Source organism: Falco naumanni, chromosome 4 (assembly GCF_017639655.2).
Source record: "Falco naumanni isolate bFalNau1 chromosome 4, bFalNau1.pat, whole genome shotgun sequence".
Classification (NCBI taxonomy): domain Eukaryota; kingdom Metazoa; phylum Chordata; class Aves; order Falconiformes; family Falconidae; genus Falco; species Falco naumanni.
Genome location: NC_054057.1, coordinates 33,041,948 through 33,056,417, shown reverse-complemented (window position 1 = coordinate 33,056,417; position 14,470 = coordinate 33,041,948). Strand labels below are relative to the sequence as shown.

General features: G+C 43.2%; 1 long non-coding RNA gene across 6 annotated transcripts in view; it reads left to right on the top strand.

Moving 5' to 3' along the window:
• The first annotated feature begins 2,877 nt into the window (after window positions 1-2,877).
• The window catches only part of LOC121086483, a 29,074-nt gene continuing 17,481 nt past the window's right edge, over window positions 2,878-14,470 (top strand). For 4 of the 6 annotated variants that reach the window (XR_005827388.1, XR_005827385.1, XR_005827386.1 and 1 more), the window contains exons 1-5: window positions 2,878-3,009; window positions 3,563-3,692; window positions 4,903-4,986; window positions 7,491-8,057; window positions 10,089-10,254. This is a non-coding gene — a long non-coding RNA (uncharacterized LOC121086483). The remainder of the gene's footprint in view (window positions 3,010-3,562; window positions 3,693-4,902; window positions 4,987-7,490; window positions 8,058-10,088; window positions 10,255-14,470) is intronic. The other 2 variants (XR_005827387.1, XR_005827384.1) reach the window with 2 other exon arrangements.

The window sequence follows — 14,470 nt, the reverse complement described above, 5'->3', positions numbered from 1 at the left end:
AGCGAGAGTTACAAAGGAAAAGCAAGTAGATTTTGAGTGTACAATATTTCAGGAGAGATTGGAAGAGGGCATTTTTACGATATTCTATTATGTCTCCTCTTTAGAGAGAGGCTAAGCCAGTGCCAAAGGAATAGTTTTCCAAAGTGCTATTTGTTCACAGGATGGATAGGAGCTGACAAGCTGACCATCAGAACAGCTTCTTTGTCCTTGGAGCTCCAGGTGGTTTAACAGTGTAGAGAAGTTACAAGTTTTTACCAAAATGACTGTTCACTCCTTTTTAGATGTCTTTTCAGCTCTTTCTAGCGTATTTTCAAGGGCTTTCAAAAGAAAAAAAAATGAAGCAGTGTATAAGGGGAGGAAGGTGGGAGGTGAGACTAAGGTAAGACTGGGTATACGCGTGATGTGGAGAGGGTCTCTCTTGCCTTGTTCAGAAATACATCCATCCAGAGAAGGCTCAGAGGTAGAAGCAGTATCAGTATTCATGCTGCATAAATAAGAATCATGGTAGAATCATGGCTATAATCAGATTTTCTAGCAGCAGGATTAATTTGGCTATATTGCATCCTGTGCATTTTCTGAAATAATATTTAAGGATATAAACAGCAGTATTAAAAATATACTCAAGAGCCTTACTAGATTTTTTTTTACTGTAACATTTTATTGTTTATTTGTTTTAGTAAAATACTTGAAAGCTCAGCCTTTTATGACAACAAATATGTATTTATGTAGGTGGCAAATAGCATTGTTGGGATTCATGATTATAATCTGGTTTAATCTGTGTAGAATATAATAGAATAGAGTAGAATACAATGATTTAGTACTATTAAAGACTGAGGAGTTATTCTTGTTTACTACTTTTGCTTCTGATTCCAACCAGTTAGTAGAGATACAACTTCAGGGCTGAGCAGAGGGGACTGATGGCCTCATTCAAACTTTTACCAATGCAGCCCTGTGTGCAGGTGCCTCCCTCAGTGCCAGGGTGGGCAGCTGAGTCATGGTCAGCACGTGGCCCACCAGGACCTACCTCCAGGTCTTTGAGCTATCTCAGCACCTCTGTAATCTCTCTGCAATGTCTGTAAGGATAAATGTATTTTTTAATTACGTACCTTTTCATAATTATCATTAAATTCTTTACACCTTTTGAAATAATCAAGCGAAGTATATTACTAGGTTATCAAGCAGTGGCACTTAATTTTGTCCAGAAAGGAACAGAAACAGGGAAAATCAACTGCGTGTATTTTCTATTGCCTATCTGGTGGTGGAAAAAAATGCAGACTTCCATATGCAGTATTTATACTGTTACCTTTTCAGGCAAGAAATAAGGGAGAAAATTGCTTCATGTTGCAGAAGTTGGGCTAGAGACTTCTAATGTATTAACTCTCATAACTATGCTGGGGTTGTTTAATTTGGGGGAAGCTGAGGGGGGACCTTATCACTCCCTTCAGCTACCTGAAAGGAGGCGGTAGGCGATGGGGGTAGGTCTTTTCTCCCAGGTAGCAAGTGACAGGACAAGAGGAAACAGACTCAAGTCATGCCAGGGAGGTTTAGGTTGGATATTAGGAAAAATTTCTTCATGGAAAGAGTGGTCAAGTGTTGGCACAGGCTGCCCAAGGACATGGTGGAATCACCATCCCTGGAGGTACTTAAAAAACACAGAGGCATACGGTTTAGTGGTGGACTTGGCAGCCCTGGCTTAACAGGTGGATTTAATGATCTCAAAGGTCTTTTCCAACCTAAACTATTCCATGATTCTGTGTTGACTTGGCTGACATCTGGGGACTATTGGGATGAACTGGAGAATGGCAGTGGCCACCCTGAATTTCTGAGAAAACTACATTGGGACTTAATCCAAAAAGGGAAAAGTATCCACATGCAGGACACAATGGAGTGATTGTATTTTATTTGTATCATTCCTAGGAGCCAAAAGATGGCTGTGAAATTTTATGGAAACGGAGGCATTCGTTTAGAAAGATTTCACTGTTGCATGTACACCAGATGATTGCGCCCGAGCCGCTTTCCTGCACAGCTTGTCCTCTGCTGAGCTGCTGCAAGTTTTAGTTTCTGCAAGAAAGCTGCTCCCTTTATAAAAGTGGGTGGGTTTTGGTTTTTTTTTTTTACTTCTGCAGGTCAGTTTTCCCCAAAATGTTTAAAAAATGTATTAAACTTCTGGTCCTCAGTCCTTTCTTCCATTTATTGGCAGAAACTGCTCATTAGCGTGCACGATGATACCTGCCCTTCATCAGTAGCGTGACCTGTGCTGTGCTGTGCAGCATCTCCCCAGAAAATCACACTGTATTGGTTTTCTATCTTATGACTTTACCCCCATCTACTTTTTAAAGCTTTTTGACAGGACCGAAGCCTTTCCTCGAAGTTGTCGTGTGCTCAGCCGGACTCTTCACCACGTGTGCGGGCCTGGTTTCAGACGGGCGATCCCTACATCCCGCTGGTTTACATCCCGGCGTTTTTAAGGGGTGCAGAACCGGCAAAAAGGGCTCCCAGTGCTGGCGCGGTGCCAAGGGCGCCACAGCTGGGCTCTGCCAGAGGTACCGCAAGAGATAGCGAAACGCGAGCAGGAATAGAACAAGGCAGCTCTGGTCGCTGCGCCCCCCCCCCCCCCCCCCGGCTGTCAGCGCTGCCTCGACTCGGTGCCTGGGGTTTGCCCCGCCTCGCGCCGCCGCCATCTCCGCCGGAACGTCCGGCCGCGGCGAAGGCGCGGGACGCGGCGCGAGGCGGGAAGCGCGGGGCTCCCCCTACCGGGCGGGGCTCCCCCTACCGGGCGGGGCTCCCCCTACCGGGCGGGGCTCCCCCTACCGGGCGGGGCTCCCCCTACCGGGCGGGGCTCCCCCTACCGGGCGGGGCTCCCCCTACCGGGCGGGGCTCCCCCTACCGGGCGGGGCTCCCCCTACCGGGCGGGGCTCCCCCTACCGGGCGGGGCCGCAGGGCGCCGCGGTTGGTGTGGGAGCAGCGGCTGCTAACGCGGGAGGTGACGATTCGTTGGACAAAACCCTGGTAATCTAGTAAGCCTTTGAACATTTGCTTAATGGCAGGCGCAGTTCGGTTGCTGCCAAAGGTAGCGCCTTCGTTGGGAAGCTGCTGGCTGATACCTTGGCACATCCGCCCCCCCCCCCCCCCCCCCCCGGCCTCGCTCTCCCAGTGACCTTTTTTCTGTTTTCCTTTCCGCACCTGGCCGTGCGCAGCTCACGCTGTAGCGTTGCCGTCCCGCCGCGGCGGGGAGCGTGCCCCGGCCGGCACGGGGGCGCCCCGCAGGGCCGGGGGAGGGCGCAGGCCTCGGGCCGGGCCGTCAGCTGCCTCGGCCTTGTGCTGAAGTGCAGGGCGGGGAAAACGCGGGTGCCCTGCCTCGGCGGGGAGGACGGGCCGGGCTGGGGGGGGCCCTTGCCTGTTCTGCAGAAATAAACAATAACTCAGGATAAGTTATAAAGCAGGTATGTTTAATTCACTGGCGGGCAGCAGGGTCTTTGGAATTATCCATCCTGATGACCGCCGGTGAATTAAACATACCTGCTTTATAACTTATCCTGAGTTACAGAGTTTATTTCTGCAGAACAGTTTGGTGACCCAGATGGGGCTCTGCCTGACTGCAAAGTTGGTTGAGGGGGGGATGTCCTCGGAGGAACTCCCCTGCGCCTCCAGCTGCTGCAGGCGTAGACAAGGACCATCTGCCAGCAGATAAGGTATGTGAATTTAAAATACCTTCAGGGGGGACAGGGGAAGAACTTGTAAGCCTTGTATGGAAGACTTGTAAGGAAGAACTTGTATGGAGACATCCCATGCGAGGTGAGGAGTAATATCGCTCACCAAGACCCTGTAAGACATGAGGAGATACCCCACGTGGGGTGAGGGAGCAATATGGCTCACCCCTTGGTTCTGTTGGGCCCAACAGAAAGAGAACCGCACAGGGTGAGGGAGCACCCAAGACCCTGTAAGGCACAGGGAAATGGTAGCTTGGGCACTCGTTGCTGGGGTAGCTGGAGCGCTGTATGGGATAGCTATCGTTGTATACACCTGTTATAAGTGTTCGGTACCATGCATATTTTATCATCAGTGAAACATGTCTTAATATCGTAAATCCAACACCAGACTGAGCAGTGAAAGCACTTTTGTGTGAGAGTGTGTGATAGCGTGATTGAGACGTGCAATTAAGCATGAAGTGATTTTAGAGTTTTGATCCGCAGTTCTGTTCTCCCGTGAGATGAACCAAGCGAGAGGCTGTTGTCTAGTGTTATAAATGTAGTCTGTCTTTATTGTTGTTTAATGTATGGTGGGGAATCAAACAGGGAATTTAAGACTTAAATACCAGACACGGGACATGGATTTAGGTGCTTAGGTGTGGAAAGGTTTTATATCACCGCTCCTGTGCTCAGTTGTAGAAAGCTTTTATATCGCCGCACCTGTGCTCTGTATCTGTCTGTTGTCACACCCCACCCAACCCCCCGGCAGGGATCAGGCTAATATAATAACTAATCTGTGTGTGGGAATTGCTGTTACCATATTTATAGGACATTCCTGAGGATTAGTGGAATAAGACTATACACAACTGTCAGAGGCTGTTTGCGTGGAAATTAAGAGGGAGTCTAGAAAATAAGTCTAATAATGGGTGCCAAGTCAAGTAAACTGTCTGGAAGCTAGCCCTTTGCGTTGCTTATTAAAACACTGGAAAAAGATAGGGGAGGGCATGGAGGCTCAGTGAGTAAACAGGCATTGATAAAATACTGTAATCAGTGGTGGCCCCTCTATAAATTAGAGGATGAAGAAAAAGTGGCTGATAAATGGTACTTTGAACTATTAATAGCCTTTTGCAGTTAGCATTATTTTTAAGGAGGGACCAAAAATGGGAAGAGTATTCATATGCTGACCTATTCTTTACTCTCCGTAATCACCCAGAGTACCAGAAAGTTTGTGGCATGAGCCCCCCACAGGATCCCATGGTGTTGGCATTAGAAAAGGAAAACCTAAAAGAAGGAAAAGGTAAATTGAAGTGGTGTTGTTCCTCATGTAGTATTGGACAGAGGTGTATGAACCCGGAGAAGATTTGAAAGGCACAGAATAAAAATTTACCCGAATATGATAGGCCACCCCCTCTAACAACACGGGAAAGCTCTGAGGAGTCAGACTCTGATAGCGCCCCTGGGATACCTGTGGCATTCTGTACTCTGGCCAGGAGAGAGTTAAAATCTGAACCTGAACCCAGCCAGGCACCCTTACGGGAAGTGCGATGTGGTTGGGCTGTGGTTGGGGTGGATGGGGGTGCCATGATAATAAGGGTACCCTTTACATTGCTGGATTTAGAGTTCTGGGAAAAAAAGGCAAGGGGCTATAGAACAGAACCTGTAGGGGTGGCAAAACATTTCCAGTACTTAGTCAGGCAACATAACCCTGATTGGAAGGATATTCAATTACTGTTAGATCATGTAACTGAAACAGAGAAACAATTAATATTGAAAAAGGCCGAGGATCTGGCTGTGGACCAACTTAAAGGGTCAGGGGAAGATGTAAAAGATCATTTTCCCCTACAAGACCCCCACTGGGATCCCAAAGGGCTGTGCAAATGCAACCATTGTAACAATATCGAGATTGGGTAGCGAAAGGAATAGGGAGGGCTATCCCCAAAACAATAAATTAGTCAGCATTATATATAGTTAGGCAGGGGCCAAACCAGTCTCCATCAAGAGTTCCTGGAAAAACTTTGGGACACGATGAGGCGATGAACTCCTTTAGATCCTGAATCAGAGGTGGGAATTCAGCAGTTCATCTCGCATTTTGTAGGCCAGTCAGCCAGAGGCGTATGAAAAAAGCTACAGAAACTGGGAACGCCTGAGGGGCGAAACTTAGAAAAACTTCTTGACAAGGCTTGGAAGGTATTTAGTAATAGGGAAGAGGAAGAAAAGAGGAAAGACCATAAAGCCATGGGGGAGGACAGAAGAAGGGACGGGAGAGCTTTTATAGCAGCTTTACAACAAGGCGAGGTCCTGACAAAAGAGAAAATAGGGACGACCGTGGAAGGTGGGAAGGTGGAGACTCTTGGAGACCCCCACTGGGAATGAATCAGTGTGCATGGTGTAAACGAACAGGTGACTGGAAGAGGGATTGTCCTCAAAGGAGGCAGGAAAATCATGAACACCCCTAGAACCCAGGCCCCTGTTGCAGGAAACTGATGATTGATGGAAAGCTGGGGAGTCTACCCTGGCGGATCCACTGGTTATATTAAAGCTAGGGAAACAGAAACAGGGAGAAGAGTTTTTAGTACATACCAGGGTGATGTTTTCGGTCTTAAACCAGGCTTTAACATTTATTGATAATGATTTTGTAATGGTAGAGGGAGCTACTGGTCAAAATGAAAGGGCGTGTTTCCTCCAGCCCCTGAAATTCAAATTGGGCAAACAATTAGGAATACAGAAATTCCTTTATATGCCAAATTCACCAAAGCCCTTATTGGGACGAGACTTACTGGAAAAACTGGGGGCAGAAATAAAATTTGGAAAGGACAGAATAGAATTTAAGGTGGGGAAAGACCAGCTGATTGAGCTTTTAAGTTTAGCTTTGGTAAGTCCCTCTGAAAAGACAGAAGTACCAAAGGAGGTTCAGGACCAAGTATTTCCGGGTGTATGGGCCACTGAAATACCCGAATAGCACATTACTCTGGTCTACAATAATGGCTGAACATAGAAAGACACATTGGGGAGCTGAATCCTTGTAAAAACACCTGAGCAAATGCATGGTTGCCCGTAATTTGTATACGACAATCAAACAAGTGGCACAACAATGTGACATTTGTTTGCAGAATAACCCAGAAGGTTGAACTAGGGCAAATAGGGAAAGGTAATCTCCCCGGGCAGTGGTGGCAGACTGATTTTTTGGAACCCTTTAGGAAAGGGGGATTTTGATATCTGTTGGTATTAACTGATACATTTTCAGGATGGCCAGAAGCATTCCCTTGCCGAACAAACAAGTCCAGGGAAGTGACTAAGGCCTTATTACATGAAATTATACCAAGATTTGGGGTTCTAGCGGTAATATCTTCAGATAGAGGCCCTCATTTTGTAGCCAAAGTCACACAGCAAGTTGTAGACTTCTGGGAGTAGATTGGCAATTACACACTCCTTACAGGCCACATGTGAGTGGTCAAGTGGAGAAAACGAACCGCGTTCTTAAATTACAAATTGTAAAGTTGGGTAAGGAAGCTGGATTAACCCAGCCTCAGTCACTACCCCTAGCCTTGTTGCGCATCAGGACCGAACCAAGAACTAAGGAGGGGTTGAGCCCCTTTGAAATGTTATATGGGAGACCCTATATGGTCCAAACAGGAACATCAACACAAGTTGTTGCTGAAGTATTTACTGATTATGTAATAAGTTTACAGAAACAACTTAGGGAAGTCAAGAAACTGGTCTTGGGAACTCGTGCTCAGGGTCTGGACGGACTAATGCATAACATAAGGCCAGGTGATTATGTATATGTTATATCTATTTCAGACTCACCTTTGGAACCAAAATGGGATGGACCATTCCAGGTCTTATTGACAACACACACAGCTGTTAAATTACAGGAGCAGTTGTGGATATATCATTCCAGGGTGAAGAAAGCCCCTAAACAATGCTGGGAGTTAATGGAAACTGGACCTTTAAAACTCAGACTCAGACAAAGACGTTCTTGAACAAGACAGGTTTAATATAATAATAAAAACTGATGGGGGAGGGAAGTTTAGATTCTTAGACTGATCAATAACAGGTTTGGACTGTTTGGGCTTTTTTGTATCCTCCCTCTTGTCTACAACCAAGATCCTAATAACTGGCCTTGGAATCATGCTCAGAAAAACCACACTGGAATAATGGGAAGTGTAGACCCAAACCCAAAATTAGCTACGGTGATTTTTTTCCGGAAATGAGGTGTACCAAAGAAATCAGTGGGACCGGGATGATGAGGACAGAGTTGCCCGATTGTGGGGGAAACTAGGAGATAAAATAAAAGTAGGATGTCAAATATGTAATAAAGATGATAACATCAAAAATTCGGGAGACACCCTGGTTGATGTCAGAAAGGTAGGTAAAGAATTTACCCTTCTAAGTAAGACCACGTGTTTTAATGCATGAGAATGTTGGCATAATTTTACCTTAACTAAGCCAGTCTTCATAGTATGCCTAGGGCAGGAATCACCGAGAACGGCTCTGACTTACAAGGTTAAAATAACAATCATGCCAGCCACCTTTCTCCTACCACCACAGTTCCATCGACCCCATTAGTACTTAATCTGAAAATTTTTGAAATTGACCCTATGTGATCAGAAAAACAGGACAGCAGATGTTGTTCAACCCGGAATGGTCTCACAAACGCGTTGAGTTGTTAATACAAACCAATGTCTCTGAAATTCAACCAGCCTGTTCTCCTTCCTTGAAGACATCCTTTGAGGGATGGACAACCTGGTTGAGAAAACAGGTGCCCTTTAAAAGGCGAACACAAAGAGACCTAACTGATGTGTTGGGAATGAGATTGGGTATTTTAAATGAAATTGACTCATTATAAATTAATATTTAAATTAAATACTAATTAATAAGCTGGCTGCTACAACTAATGATTTGACAGAGTTACAACCGCCTTTGCAGTGTTCCCTGTTAGCTTTAGGAACTAGTCAATGGCTGTTATCAAAAGTGTTACCCAAGTGGGAAAAGGTGAATGCACAAGACCGTGAATTGATAATAGATGTACTTGGTAAGATCCAAGATAACGTTTCTTTAGCCCTTAGTTGCATACAGGCCCAATTATGGATGCCATCAGTGGCTGCCTCAATCATAAGAGAAGGCAAAGAGGGCACTTTCCCTACCAAAATCTGGAAAGTCGTTTGGGATAGTGCCACAAACTTTGAAAAAGAACTCCAGTCTTGGTGGACTCTAGTAAATTTTACCTATGATCCCATTGCTAATACGGCCATTCATAACGCTTCAGTATATGTAGCCCACCCCATCACTGCATTATTGAACCTCAATGGAACTGTGCTCTGTCCTTTCGAACATAAGAGCATGGGCATGAATGGTGGATGAGAAATGGCAAACTGTAAATTTAGAATCTTGCAGTATGAAAGAACAAAAGGGATTTATTTGCAAATGTAGTACAATTGATGCTCAAGACATTTGTCTCTATACCGAACAAAGTATCTGTCATTTTGAAATCCATTCAGACACTAACCAAAAGACAGCACTTACATATATTGGGTGCGGTTGTGTGTGTGTTTGAGAGCTGCTTGTAGCTCTGTAACAATAGACAAGATAGTTGTAAACAATAAAAACCATGCTAATTTTTATATTTGTCATTTTGTTAAGATAGTTGGGTGTGACTTTTTGTATTTAGTGCCAATCATATCCCACCAGTTGATACGGTCCAAATATACAATGTTTCACAGATTGATGCCTGTACTTACCAGAATGAATCTTACATTGGTAAAACAATGAGTGAAACCTCAAGATTTGATCAAAATCTTGAAGGAAGTCCAAGAAAACGGACAGAAAACCTTGATAGCTTTTCACCATGACACAAAGGAAATTCACAGGATCTTGAAAAGTGTAAAGAAAGATGCAGAACATAACTGGTGGGATGCGCTTTTTGGATGGTCACCTACTGCTACTGGTATTCTAAATGTGTTGTTTCAACAACCCCATTGTTGTTCTCTTGACATTAGTTCCAGTCAGTTTTGTTTGTCTGCAATATTGTATGTTTGGAATTGGAGAATGTTAAAGCAATTGACATTTTTAACATTTATATTTAGCGCACATGCGAATGCATTAAGAGGTAACTTTCAGGCAAAGTATTGTCTAGTTCCCCTTCAAGAAATAAATCACATATAAGGCAAAGAAATTTGCCTATGATAACAAGACGGGGGAAATTAATAGAAAGCTTAGAAGTAAATTGATTGAATAATTAAACCTCTCATTATACGCACAAAGAGGAGTTTCACAATGTAGTTTTGTAGATTAAGCAAGGTCTTGGGGCCTGGTCCTGGGGCCCTGATAGGTGGAACTGTTATGCTCTGTGTACTGATAAGAAGAAACTGGTATGCTAACATTAGCGTGTTGGAACAGGAAAACTGGTGCTGTCCTGTTCCGTTATGGAAGAAACTCAAGACACGACTGCGTCTGTGTGAAGGGAGAAGGTGTGAGGTTCAGAGCAAGAGAGACTACTAAGCCTTCATCCTCAACCACCCTCAACAGCCACCACCAGGAGGCAGTGCGCAAGCGCAAATGGGAGGTAACTTATGTAAAGAATTTCTTGAAACTAATTATCTTAACCTGACCTATTCTCAGGAATCTATTGAATATGTATGTATGTATACTTTAAATCACACATGCACAAAGGGGTTGGAGCAGCAGGGCTTTTGGAGTTATCCACTCTGATGCCTGCCGGTGAACTAAACATACCCGCTTTATAACTTATCTTGAGTTAGAGACTTTATTTCCACAGATCATGCCAGGGAAACAATTAAGGTATCATTTTATCCCATCCAAAATACTCATCACCCAGGAACACAGCAATAGGATTTTTCAGGTGTTGCCAAGGTGTTTACATAATGGAAGCCTCAGTATTTCTCAGGTAATGAGGCCCTCTCATAATCAAATGTGAAATATTTGCATTACCCTTGTGTTTAGTTCCATTCTCATTTTCCCCTTTTTTTCCTTCTCAAAACACATAAGCTCACACTTGCTAGAGTCTTTGGAGCTTTGTCTCCATTTTCTTACCTACTGCCAAATACTCTTCTCTCCTCCTGTTTAAATTCAGCATACGTTTCAGCATCAATGCTGCTAGGCATAACTAGCTTGGCGAAGTTTATCTTAGCACTATTTACTGTAATTTGTAAGGGAGATTGGAGACGCTTTGGTTGTTTGACATCTGCTTTGCAGTCAATCAAAAGTAGAGACATAATTTAATTCTGGTGTCCTCTAGAGAAATTCTCTGGAAATGCTCTTGTAAAGTGGGAATAGCTTGGACAATAGAAAGAAGCAGAGGACAGGACAGATGCCGCAGTTGTGTTGTTTCCATCCAAATATGGGCCTTGCTTGTTTTATTATTCATGTGTTCAGTACAGGAGCTCTCATACCCATCTGTTGCTGAGGAAGGAATTGGAAATAGCTGTTGTGTTGTTGCAGGAACACCAGGATGAATAAAGAGTAACAAAAACTCTTGTAGTAGTATTACTAACTGTAGGTTCCATATGTGAAAGTAGGGTAGAACTTAATTTTGTAAACAAGGTGTCAAAGTTATTGTTCTGTTTGTGTTTCTCTGTTGGAGGCCCACCATTATTAACCTTCCTAGGTCTAACCTTTAGTAAAAGGCAGATTTAACTTGCCTACACCTGTTCGAAAATTCATCCTACAGGAAAGCACAGTGACCACCTCAGATCTCACAGCTTGTCCAAGGGAGATCATTCCTTGTTCTTCACTTCATCCTAGTACACGTTAGGCTTTTGAATTGCACCCAGTGTAGTTGTCATGGGGTTTCACTCTTGAGTTGTACGGCATTTAATGTTGATAGTAAAAAGAGATGTTACTTTGCTTGGTAATGATTGTGTTTCCATTTCTGAGAGAGAGACTGATTTGTAAGGTGAGAGCGAGCTGACTATAAACACAGGCAGACCACTGATAATGTCAAGCTTAAAAAGTGAATAATGATCTTTCTGTGACTTCAGCAAATGACCAACTGCTACTTCTGCAGCACCCCAGAAAATGTACACCAGAGTACTGGACACCTGGCTACCTCCTGGGGACTCCTAAGTACACCAGAACTATATAGTGTATAGTATGTAGTTTACAGTATATAGTGTATAGTATATATGCAGTATAACAGAACGCCTAGCATATAACAGAATATGCTTTCCGTTATTCTGCAAGAGCAAAAATGTGGCTGTTACAGTCAAGTCTTCAATGGGGAAACAACTGCCTTTGAAAATGTATTGTCATCCACATGTCCAAGTTCAGGCCTTAGATACTCAAAAACTGTCTTAACATCTTGGGCTTAGGAGTATGTCTTGGCTCACTGGCACTGTGGTCAGATAGTAGGTACCCTGTTTTCAGTCGCTTGTGAATTCATTCATCATTTATTAGTAGTATTATTAATACAGTTTCCAGAGCTAGTCCCCTAGCAATGGACATAGGACATACACAGACTAAAACCAGCTTATATTTGGGGAAAGGTTTCTGATAAAACACGTTCTTCCCCCCGGTCTTGTACCAAGACATTGTAACTCACCAGTAGTTTCAGTGTCATAAAATGTATATATGGGGGTGTGTGTGTCTTAAGACATATACATATATATACACACACACACAAGCAGATCAGTTTTAAAACTATAAGTTTTTCAGGAGTCCACAGTTTGTAATAATTAGCACTTGGAAAATTCTGTAAAGTTTTTCACCATTCATGTTTTGATAGGCAAAGACTAATGTTTATACTAAGAGCTCTGGTAAAGACTCATTGCTTTCATTTACACCTCTATTTGATTCATCTTTTTTCTTGGGCCATCACTTTTTTCAGAAGGTATGGTTCCTTGCTCTTAATCTAACATCTTTGATGTCCCACTTTGATTCAAAGAAATGAAAGTTGGATGGTTATGTTTGAAAAGGTGCTATTCCTGTGAAATGATGAAGTCGTTCTGGTTCAGTTTTTTCACTGATAGGTCTCCTTTTGGCTAATTGATCTGATGACATGTAAAAGTGTCTAGAAGACATCACAAAAGTGACAGAAAAAATGGACCCCCCAATTTGTTTCAGTTTTCTGGTAAACTTTTCTGAAGTTTCTCCTTTCTTCTTTTTAGAGCTGTAAACATAAGAAGGTTGTATTAAATTGCTTTTTCCTTCGGACTACAGGGGGCTTTAACGGAAAAGGGAAAAATGTTTGAAACTGTTGAGTCTTTGTTCGTTTTCTAAGGCAAGAACATTAGGAGTCCGCACAATGGATTTTAATAACTGCACTTATTACCTTCACAGCAATAAAAAAGGTGAGGGTACCTGGATTTACTGAACTGGCTAAAAGGATACTAAGCGACTCTATACATTATGTACTTGAAAAAGTACATAAAAGTATAAATATGTTATTGTAAAAATGTTAATCAGTCCTATAGAACTTACCTATAAAGTCTTAAGAAAATATTCATAGACTCCCCCTGTTTTGCAGACTTTCAAGTACCACAGTGCCACCTGGAAATGTAGCTGCATTTCTGAGTTAATAATGGCATCCTCTGGAGCCCTTATGGATCCATCTGTGCTAATGATGGACCATGACTAGGGCTTCTTCTTCAGGACTCTGAACAAGCAGCATGGCGCGTCTTGCATTAATAGAGCTACATTTCTCTATTGCCTCTGCTTAACCACCACGAAACCCCTCAGTGCCCAGACAGGCTTTGCGTGCACTGCCCTGTAATGGCTCTGCGGTGCCTCCGCGTGTGCAGTGCCTGAGAAAGTTCTGACTGCCACAGGGCGAGCCATCCTTGGCATTCAGTCCATGGCCACTTTACTTGCAAGGAGGCGTGTGAATGTATGTTGTGCAAAGCTAGGGTAACTTTTCCATAAGAGTTAGCAGGAGAACAAGGATATTCATTGTATTTGTTACCGTATGTGTATGCCAAGGAGGGTATGTTCCACCTTTTTCTTTATGAAATCAGACATAGCAGGTCCTCTATGACTTTGACTTTTCTATTTCTCCCCTTGTAATTAAAATAAATGCTTTGTTTATTGCCTTCTAAATTAAACAGTTGTCAAAATACTGTGGTATACTTTGTGGACTCTCGGCTGTAGTTACAACCGATGAATCTGAAATTCCCTGGTATTGCTTCTGCGAGGAAATGGTTGTGGGGTTTTGCACCATTCTGTCCATGTTCTGTGAGAACTCTTATTTCTTCCTGCTTTTTGTTGTTTCTTCTCGAAAAATCGTTGTTGTTGGACAGCAAAAATAGGCAATCTTGAGAGTTCTCTGTGCCAGGCTTTCTGCCTGGCTGTCTTTCCTTGCTGTTGCTGCATGGTCTCATAATGCTGTTGCAGCTCTCTGCTCTTCATAGTATAGTATTCACTGGAACTGCAAATTCTAGTGCAAGCTGTAAGATCAAAGCAGATATTGTGAACAAGTCAATTTTCTGTTGCTTCGTTTCTCATCTCATCTATCAACTGATCTCCTGAACCATTTAAGGTCTTCCCAACCTGGCATTGCTTTGGTAATGTCTGTTGCTTTGCCATGTAGCCAGACATTATTATTTTTTAAAACTTTTATTTATGAAACAGAAGAAATCTGCAGTAATTAGTAAATTGAGTGTTAGAAGGTTTTTTAAGGTATCTATGGTTACCTAAGTGTTTTGTCTGCTAGTTTAGTAGGAGTCAGGCTCAACAGTGAGTTCTTTTCATCCTTAATTCAGTGAAGCTGGCGTCATTTTCATCTTTTGAGTCATTAGCTATTACATGCTTCCAGTGTATTAATATTG